The sequence below is a fragment of the Triticum dicoccoides genome, chromosome 7A (assembly GCF_002162155.2).
Source record: "Triticum dicoccoides isolate Atlit2015 ecotype Zavitan chromosome 7A, WEW_v2.0, whole genome shotgun sequence".
In the NCBI taxonomy this organism is placed as follows: domain Eukaryota; kingdom Viridiplantae; phylum Streptophyta; class Magnoliopsida; order Poales; family Poaceae; genus Triticum; species Triticum dicoccoides.
In genome coordinates this window covers 625,727,906-625,738,681 of record NC_041392.1, presented here as the reverse complement: position 1 = coordinate 625,738,681, position 10,776 = coordinate 625,727,906, and the positions used below count along the sequence as shown (strand labels likewise).

The 10,776-nt window shown below is 52.6% G+C and overlaps 1 pseudogene; it reads left to right on the top strand.

Annotated features, from left to right (window-relative positions):
- The first annotated feature begins 218 nt into the window (after positions 1-218).
- LOC119333724 lies at positions 219-1,202 on the top strand (annotated as a pseudogene).
- Positions 1,203-10,776: the final 9,574 nt, after the last annotated feature.

The following is a 10,776-nucleotide window of genomic DNA, read 5'->3' as shown; positions in this document are numbered from 1 at the left end:
ACGCGCCGACCTAAACAGACGTGCGTCCGCTTGGCGTCCGCCTGCGGACCCATTTCCGGCCCATTTTTAAGCTGGATTTGCGTCAGCGCGGACACGAGACAGACGCACGCGCGCCTACTTTTTTTCCCGGGCCCGCCGGTCGGTGGCAGCCACCACCATTTCCCCTCATTTTCCCTCAAAAACCCTTCCGCCCGCGCACTCTCGCCCCACACCCCGCCATGGAGGACGCCATCGACCTTGACGCCGCCGCCTCCCTCGCCTCGTCCGGTGCCACTGCCCCCACCAGAAAAGGCAAGCCTCGTGCCCCGCGCAAGACCGCTGCCGCGGCCAATCCAAAGAAGCCGCTGACGCCCGCACAGCGGGCAAGGGAGTCGGCCAATAGGCAGGACCAGAGGCACACCGCAAACGCGAGGGATGAGGCCGCCGCACAGGCCGTCGTCGCCGCCGCCGCGCAGCAGGAGGTCACCAACGCCTGCGTCGCGGCGGCAACGAGGAAGGCGCTCTACATGCTAGGGTTAAACCCTGTCCAGCACGGCCTCCTCAACACCGCCGTCGCCGCGGCCAGCACCGGCTCATCGGCGTTTCCTCGGATGATGCTGCCCGACTCGCCCCGTGCGTCGGCTTGCAACCCGGTGCCCGGCTTCCACGTGTACCCACAGGCCTCCCGCCTCTCCGGAGAGTGCTCGCCCGACGTGAGCATGGTCATGCCTTCGACACCCGTGCCCGCACCCATCGACCTCAACGCCACCCCGGTGGCCGGTGGCTAGTCATCCGGTGGCATGAGGAAACGCGCACGGCAGACGCCGGCCGGCGTGCTCCCGGAGGCCTGCAACTTGTTCGACGGAATGTCATCCGCTGTCGACGAGGACTACATGCAGAACCTCATCTTCGAGGGCGGTGCGCCGGCCGCTGGCTATGATCCCGATGAGACACAAATCCAGGATGGCCGCGGGGCGTTCACGCCGGCCGCTGGCTATCATCCCGATCAGGCGGCCTTCATGCGTGATCAGGTCGGCATCGACCTGGACGGCTTCCCACTCGACCACGAGTTCCCGGACGACTACGGGCTAGAGGAAGAGGATGAGTGTGACATCGAAGTGGAGCCCTTGTTCGAGGACGAGCTCGCAAACCAAGCCGCCGGTCCTAAGCCGAAGCGCAAGAGCAAGCACACGAAGGCATACATGATGGTCGAGGACAAGCTTCTTTGCGAGTGTTGGCGTGACATTGGACAAGACCCCAAGACGGGCACCGAACAAAAGCATTCAACCTTTTGGATTCGTGTCCATCGAGAGTTTCATGAGCGAAAGAAGTTTTCGCCTTACCAACTTGTGAGCACGCGCGGGTGGGTGTCCATTTCCAAGCGATGGAGGATGATCCAACAAAAGTGCAACAAGTTTTGCGCCACTCTTGAGAGCGTCAAGGCCCGCCCGGTGAGCGGCATCGACATGCAAGACATGGTATGCTAGCAAGCCGCCCTCTTTTGTGTCATCAAGTTCATGCTTGCGTGTTCGTTTGCATATCATTTGCCCATATGTTTGCATGAAAACATTTTGTAGGCATTTCAAGCTTTGGAGGCATTCAAGGTTCAACACAACGGCAAGTGCTTCAACCTCTCCCATTGCTATCGGGTCATCAAGGACGAGGAGAAGTTCAAGACGCAATATGCCGCCCTCAAGTTGCGAGGGGGAAGCAAGCCGTGGAGGAGGTTGGGGAGGGAGAGCCGGCACGACCGCGGGGGAAGACCAACTCCAAGAAGGAGGACAAGCGGGATGCGGCATCCAACGCCTTGATCGCAAGCGTGGAGGGCATGATGAACAAGAAGGACTCAAGGGAGGAGGAGCGCCGGCGTTTCAAGGCAGAGCAAATGGACGCTTTCATGAAGATCCAAAGGAGGAGGCTTGAGATGGACGCGGAGAAGCAAGCCAAGATGTTCGAGCTCGAGGCGGAGAAGCAAGCCAAGATGCTAGAGATCGAGGCCGCCAACGCCAAGACCAAGGCCAAAGAAGTGGCTCTCGCGAGCATGATGACCAGGGTGAAGAGCACGAAGGTGGATCTCAACACCGTGTCGCCAAGAAATAGGCCGTGGTTCAAGAAGATGCAGGCCGCATGCTCAAGTTCGACGACGAGTGATCTATGACGACGAGCGCCGTCTTTTTATATGCCGTCGGGTGTGCTGGCATGACCACGGGGCCGCGATGGCGTGGTCGAACTCAAGTCTCACCTTTTTTTGTGTGCTGGCATGTTTGCCGGCCGGCTGACGAGTGCGCCGGCATGAACTGTAGTGATTTCTGAAGCCGGCATTGTACGCCGGCGCTGGCATGGTGCCGGCATGATGGGACATGGTCGCTGGCATGATCGGCTGCGGATCTTTTTTTTAAAGTTGATGCGGATATGATATGGGTCGATGTGTTGGGCGCACTACTGACCCAAATGCAAAAATGGGCGGACGCCGGGCGGACGGCCGACCTAAACGGATAAAAAACGGACAAATGCACCGTCCGTTTGGGTCGGCCCGTTGAGTTGTTCTAAATATATTATAATTAAGGTTTTCAAACATATCCCCTTATGATAAATTTCTCTTAAAGGGAGCGATGAGTAACTTTTTTACAGCTGACGATCATGTGCATGCATTGATTCCCTTTGGTGTTCCTCCTTTTGAAGCAAAGATTGCTTCGACAGATGTCTCTGGTGGGAGGCGCGCATTATTACATTGCGAATCTAGACTGCACGCACGCAAGCAAAAGATGAAATCAACTTTCACCAGCTTGAACCAAAGTTCCTGGATGCCAGAAAATGCAGGCTTTGACATGCTTGCAGAGAATTCGTATGCAACTTTTGTGAATTATTCTTGGCCCAACAAACAATGGTGTCATTGCCCTGTCATTTCATGGAATAAACCTATCTGTGGCCACAGCTCGAGCCTGACAACTGAATGCCAAGCACAGACCGGGCCCGGAAACAGCAGTGTCAACTTCGCTGGTGCACGGACAAGATCACGGGCGAAATAATACACGTGTGCACCGCACTGCACACCATACCATCTAGACGCTCCGGAGGCACAAAGAGACTTAAAATATTTTTGCGGCGATAATATTTTATACCTAGGTTTCTTGTGTGATTCCTTTGCCCATCGTTCACGCCGGCCGGCTGAAACTAATTAAGTCCATGTGCTGGTACAGTCTCGTAAGCAACCAACTAACCACACATGGTTAGTCAAAATGTCAAACGGTGCTGGTAATTTACTACTGTATAGTACTCCTTCTGTTTTTTTAGTCTGCATATAAGATTTGGTCAAAATGAAGCGATGCAAAGTTTGGCCAAATATATATCAAAAGATATCAACATCTACAATACTAATCCTATATGCTATAAAAACTGATATCATGATGCATATAGTAATACTGATTTCATATTATAAATGATGATATTTTGTTTTATAAAGTTAGTCAAAGTTTATGAAATTTGATTTTGATTAAATCTTATATATGGACTAAAAAGAAACGGAGGAAGTACTAGCACAGCGCAATGCGAGAACCGCACGGCACCAAAAGGTCAACTACAGCTAGCCTAAACAAGAAACTTTGCGTCTGACATACGATCGCCGCTTGTTATTTCGTTTCACCATCCTCTTTGGAGCTACCTGACCTGCGCACGGCGTACTACTTGACTCGACAGCAGGTACCGATGGTGATCGCCAACCGTCCAACCCGGCCATTAATTAAGTGTACTGTACTGGTCAACTTAGATCATCTTCAGACTTCCTGACGTAAAAGTTGGGGCCCTAAAAACTGTTTTAGGAATCTCAAAAAACAAAAACAAAACTGTTTTTTCATACAAGGAAGGTTTTGGCTAACAGAATTCTTTTGCCGTAACAGATGCATTGATGGAGAAGCAAGAGGACAGATCCACGGTGGCCGGGTGCCGATCTCGTTTTTGACCTGTGGAGGTCGCCGGAGGCCGGCCAATGCAGGGCAGGGGCTGGAGGGAAACGGGTGGAGCCAGTATTTGAGTACGAAGGGCAAGCTAGGAAGGTAAACAAATACCCAATGAAAAAATAATCACATGATATTTGTTTTAGTTTAATTTGACTTCTACGATTGGTGGTTTTCTCGTCATAGCTGCTGAATTGCAATCGGGAATTAGCTAAACTTGACATAGGATTTTTTTTTTGCAAATAGGAACTTGTACCAGATAATTTGTATCACAATCACGATATTTTTAGGACACGTGCAAGATCAAATCATAGTGCCACAAATGATTAGTTTGCAGCACTCTCCTAGCCCTACAATAGCTCAGTTTTCTAGCTCTTTCCTAGACCGCGTCGTGCGCCACTCCGGCGCCGGCTGCCGCCTCCCCCGTCAGCCACCGCTCCTGTTTCGGCGGCCAATCTTCGGCCCACGGGCCGTCCCACCCCCTCCTCCCATCGAGATGGCCAGTCACGTCCTCCTCTAGGGATCCAACGAGTCCAGCTCTCGGTCCACTCTGTCCTGGCCATCCCTCTGCTCCTTGGAGGCCCCGGTCGTCGGCTCCGCCCTCGGGCCCCTCTGTTCCGGCCCTCGGCGGCGGTGCTTGGCGGACGCAACACAATAGGCGCGATCGGTGCACCCATGCTTCCCCTCCTCGCCACGCTGCCTACTTCCTGCCTTCCTCCCCCCTCACGCATCTATGTGGATTGACGAAAAATCAATTGATTAAGTGCTGGTTGTTTTCTTTTCATCATTTGGGGCAATGGTTGGCGATTGCACACATTTCACTTTTGGACACATGGTTGAATCTGTGACAGACTTAATAGCACGATTTTGCATTAGCGGTTGTTTGTCCCTTCATATACTGAGATGTAGCACGACCTTCCATCCGCTGAGCACGATCGTATGAACCGGTTTTTTTAAAGAAACCTCATGCGAGAGCGGAAGGTTCCTGCATTTGATTAAGAAGAAAAGAGATGATCCAATTTATAAGGAAATCCGGACCCAAAAACCTAGCATTCTCGGTTAATTAGGGAAAACGAACGAAACCCCAAAAAGAAGAAAAGAAAAAAGGCACCGGAGCTTGGGGATAGGTACAAGGCAAATGCTGCATCAAGGGACATCGTCAGAGCCAGACAAGAGAGCGCCTAGGCCTAAATCAGTTAGGCGTGACTCAAGTGCAACCATACTTATCACCACTCCCTGAAGAGAAATCATCCCTATCGAGTGACTCTTCTGTCTAACCCTCAAAGCATCATGTGCTAACATTATCGAGTGACTCTTGTGTCTCAATATGAACCAGAATACACTTCGGTGTCGCTGCCCAATAGAGAAAAGCAAGCAACCATCTCTATAGATTTTCGTATCTAAAGGAATATGTGTAGCCATGTTTAGGGCATCTTCAAGGCGGACCCTCAAACCAACCACATACATCCAAACCGCGCGTCATCCAACGCGGACCTGTATCGGTCCGCCGAGCGGTCCAGACGTACTTTTTTTGGCAAACCCGAGACAAGCGTGGGGGAGGGGGCTTTGTCGTGGTTCTAAGTCTGACAGTAGAGTGGGGGGTAGGTATGGAGAGGCAAGGTCCTAGCTATGGAGAGGTTGTAAACACAAGAGATGTACGAGTTCAGGCCCTTCTCGGAGGAAGTAAAAGCCCTACATCTCGGAGCCCGGAGGCGGTCGAGTGGATTATGTGTATATGGATTATAAGGTGCCGAACCCTTCTGCCTGTGGAGGGGGGTGACTTATATAGAGTGCGCCAGGACCCCAGCCAGCCCACATAATGAAGGGTTTAAGGTGTATTAAGTCCGGGGCGTTACAGGTAACGCCCCACATAAAGTGTCTTTACTATCGTAAAGTCTACTTAATTACAAGCCGTTGCAGTGCAGAGTGCCTCTTGACCTTCTGGTGGTCGAGTGAGTCTTCGTGGTCGAGTCATTCAAGTCAGTCGAGTGAGTCCCTCGTTGGTCGACTGGAAGGTGACCTCTTCTAAGAGTGTCCTCGGGCAGGGTACTTAGATCAGGTCTGTGACCCTACCCTAGGTACGTGACTCCATCATTAGCCCCCGAATGGATTGAGGCTTGAGTGATGAAGGAGTTGATGTTGTTTCCGATTAGCTTTCGCATACTGGTTGTGCGTTGTTTTTGAACCAAAAATTCTTTCTGTTGATAGTGAACAACTTTTCTTCAGTCGACTCGATCCATTCTTTTTCTTCGTCGAGTGATCTTTTGGACCTCGCTGATTTCCGAGCGACGGATCGCAGGAAATCCCGCGTCTGGCAGACTGATCTGCCGTCCGCGGATTCCGCGGGATACGGAATTTGGGGGAGCGCGCGAAGCGGAGCGGACCGCGGCGCTCGGATGGGACGGGGCATAGACGCCTCGATTCCCGCGCCACTTTTTTCGCCACGTATCACGCTTGCGCAACTGTTACAGGATATGATTAGATCGACCGGGCTCACCTGTCATCCACTCGGAAGGGATCTTATAAATGCGTCCGGCGAGGGTTTTTTGAACAGTGCCTCAGCATTCTCTCTCTGCCCCCTTCGTCTCCGCCCAACGCGCTCGCTCTCGCCTCCGCACCACTCCTCCTCACGCGCCTCGCCGGTAGCCATGGTCAAGGAGAAGACGGCGGCGCTGGAGCGCGCGAAGAAGGCGTCGGCGACGGAGAAGGCGAAGGGAAGATCCACCAGCCGCGGCGGGTCTTCGTCTAGATCTCGCCTGTCGAAAGGCTGGGTCCAGGGAGATTGGATCCAGTCGACCATCACAGAGAAGGATCTCCTCGACATGGCCAACGAGGGCCTGATCCCTCATGGAGCTGCGAGGCTTCCGGGGAAAGAATGGCAGCCCCAGCCGGAAGAGGGTGAGTGCGTGCTTCTGGCTACCCATGTCGACCGCGGATTCTCTTTGCCGCCGAGCATTTTCTTCCGTGGTTTCTTGAAATTCTTTGGAGCGCAACTCCACCACTTCACCCCGAATTCTATCGCCTATCTTGCCGCGTTTGTGTCCATGTGTGAGAGTTTTCTGGGCTGTCGACCGCATTGGGGCTTGTTCAAGCACATATTCACGTGCCGCTCTCAAACCATGAAGAAGGCGAGCCCAGGCGACGAAAGAACCCGAGTTGTCCAAATGTGTGGAGGTCTGGGGATCCAGGTGAGGAACAAGAGCACCTTCCCAGCCATGACATTCCCCGAGTCAGTCAGAGGCTGGCAGTCGACCTGGTTCTACTGCCAGGATCAGTCGACGCCGGGGCAGTCGAGTGGACTCCCTCAATTTACCATGGACCGAGTGAACAAGCCCTCCTCTCTGAAGTTGATTCCGGAGGAGAAAGCTGACGTGAAGATGCTGATGGAGCGCGTAGTTCAGTTGGTTCGGGAGGGAGTGACGGGTATGGATCTCCTGGAGGTTTTCCTTAGGCGTCGAATCCAGCCTCTTCAGTTCCGGAGCCATTGCATGTGGTTGTACTGCGGGACTGAGGATGTGACTCGGGTCAATCCAGAAACAGTCGACGATATCACTCTGGAAAGGTGGATGGCCGCTGTTACTGGGAACAAAGATAACCCTCGCGGAGCCAGAAGGATTCCTCCACTCGACTGCCACAGTGATCCAAACAAGGTATGTCTGCTACACTTCCCATTGTATTCTTGTCACATCTATTTCTGTTTTCTCTGCCGATCGGTTGACTGATCTTTGTCTTGATGTCTATCAGGCCCTTACTGAGCTGTACTCGATGCCCAATGGAGCACAGGTTCCGACCGAGGAGGGAGAAGCGAGCGGGGGCGAGAGCCAGGAGGAGGAGTGGGACTCGGATGCCGCTGAGGCTGATGATGATGATGATGACGATGATGATGATGACGATGAGGACGAGGAAGAGGAGGTGGAGGAGGAGGTCGCACCACCGCGCTCGGAAAGGCGGTCGAAACTTGTTCATGACCCTGCGACCGAATGCGGCGAGGGGGTTGCGACTGTTACACAGTCGACCAAGCGCCCTCGGACCACCTCTCCGGCGCCGACTGAAAAGGCGTCGAAGCAGCCCAGGGCGGCCCTGTCGAAGCCGACCAAGCACCTGCCGAAGATGAAGGTGTCTATCCCCACCATATCAGGGTAATCATGTTGCTTAAGTCTTCTTGTTTTGTGTGAACTTTATCTCTGGTTGGCGCTGGAGTTAGTCGACTGACTCTTTGGAGTTGCAGTGCTGCTACTTCTGAGACCTCGGCCCGGGCTGACGATCATGAGATGGAGGACGCAGCAACCTCAAAACCTGGTACTATACTCTTAACACCGTCTTTAGTCGACTGACTCATGATCTAATCCTGATTCTTTTCTGTAGCTCCATCCAATGTTGTTATCACTCTCCCTGATGATGATGAAGATGAGGAACCGCTGAAGTACAGAAGGAGTAGGAAAGCATCTGCCAGCAGGGTGACCCAGGATGTGACGGTGCCTGAGACTCTGGTCGCGGAGGAGGAGAACACCACTCGACACACCGTGTCCTTCACAGATCCACCGACGAGTGCTCCGCAACCCTCCCTCTTCACGACGCACCACGTCCCAGAGGACCAAGCTGGCGCAGCGAAGGAGGCGATACGCTAGGCAGGGATCATGATGGAGCAGTTGAAGACCATCCGGGATGCGAGCCAGGCAGCTTACGACGCCAGTTCCGCCCTCCAAAGCAATGTTCAGGTCAGTCGACCACCGTTTGTTCTGTTAGGATATGCTATCAAAAACTTTTCTTTCCAGAATTTATAGTAGTCACCCAGTGGGTGTGTCGAGTTAAACTCCGTGTTAGCGGGGGCACGCTGAGTGCACCCGCTGGGTGTAGTCCCCAAGGCTAAGGTCGACTGCTGGCAGTTGGCCTTAGGCTTTATAATTTCAGTCTTTCCGTCATTCGACCATGGCGACTGGATTTTTTGAGGTCGACTGGTCGACTCTGTCTCCAAGGCTAAGGTCGACTGCTGGCAGTCGGTCTTAGGCTTCATAAGTTCAGTCTTAAACTCCGTGTTAGCGGGGGCACGCTGAGTGCACCCGCTGGGTGTAGTCCCCAAGGCTAAGGTCGACTGCTGGCAGTCGGCCTTAGGCTTTATAATTTCAGTCTTTCCGTCATTCGACTATGGCGAATGGATTTCGCAAACCGGTGGGGGCACGCTGAGTGCACCCACTGGGTGTAGTCCCCGAGACTGTGGTCGACTGCTTGCAGTCGATTACAGTCTTAAAGAATATATCTCTTTTTTTTTGAGGTCGACTGGTCGACTCTATCTTCAATAGGATTAGTGGGGGCACGCTGAGTGCACCCACTGGGTGTAGTCCCCGAGACTACGGTCGAATGCTTGTATTCGGCTGTAGTCTTAGAAACGCGTGATTTTTCCTTTTTCACTCGGAAGTGAATTATATTTGACATTTAGTCGATTGGTTCTTCGCAGAACTCCTATGATCTTGTGGCTCGCTACTCTGAGCTGGAAAACAAGCACATTCAGCTCGAGCTGAAATTGAAGCTGGTTCAGGAGAATCTGACGAAGGCAAAGGAGGAGACCGAAGGTATGTTTGGTGAGACCTTGACGACTGCTTTTTCCCTTCATTTGTTTCAAAATCTGATCTTGCTGTAACTTGCAGGTAAGGTGAGGGAGGCCCAACGGAAGAAAGACCTTGAACTAGCTGAGAAGATCAAGCTTGTTGACGAGAAGTTAGCTTCAGTCGCCAAGCTTGAGCAAGAAAATGTCAATCTGAAAGCTGCTCTTGGGAAGAAAAAAGATCTGGAGGCCTTCCTGAATGGTCTTGCCAAGAAGCTGTTTCTTATGCTTGAAGGTAAATCTCTATGCTCGGCAATCATTTCCAACCGTGGTTTTTCCACTCGACCATTGCCTTGACTCGGTGATCGTCCTTGCAGAATTTTGTCAAAACTTTGAAGAAGAAACTAGCCGGCTGGAACCAAACCTTGACCCCGTCAATTCTCCGGTGATCGACGAAGTTGCCATGAATGTTTTCCGACTGGAGTCCCGTGTTGCAGCTGTCGTGGACTATCTTGCAAGGCTGAAGGTCGCCACATCTCGCATCGACTCGACGCTCTGGCCCAGGGAGACACTTCAGAACGACCTCGAGTCGCTGATGGCTCGCTTGAACACGATCCCTGGCCGAGTGCAGGAGTGGAAAAAATCCTCGGCTCGGTGCGGTGCAGATGTTGCTCTGCGTCTGGCCCGAGTCCACTGCAAAGATGCGCGAGAAGACAAGCTGGCGGCCCTCCGGGTGGCCAACACCAAGAAACACGACTTCAGGTCCTTTATGGAAACTTTCCTTGCGGCTGCCACTCGGATCGCAGATGGAATTGATCTTGATGAGTTTGTTGCACCTTCCAGCCCTCCACAGGAGGGGTAAAAAACTTCTTCTAAGCTCGACGCTTTAAATTTGCCTCGGTATGACGAGTGGAGTTGTAACCGATAAACCTTAACGGGCTTAGCGCCTGAGCACTTTCGGTTCCTTTAGGTATCGATCCGAACTTGAATTTGGTATTTTAATATGATTGCTTTTGGCTCGAAATGTCTTTTGCAGGTTCAAAGCAGGGCACTTACTGCAATCGACTTATTCCTTAGTCCACTTAGGTGAGTGCTGGGCTGCAGCTAAGCCTCCGAGTGAGAGGTTTGCTCTTCACTCGGTAGGATTTTTATATCTTAGGCGAGCACTGGGCTGCAGCTAAGCCCCCGAGTGAGAGGTTTGCTCGTCACTCGGTAGGATTTTGATAACTTAGGCGAGCACTGGGCTGCAGCTAAGCCCCCGAGTGAGAGGTTTGCTCGTCACTCGGTAGGATTTGATAACTT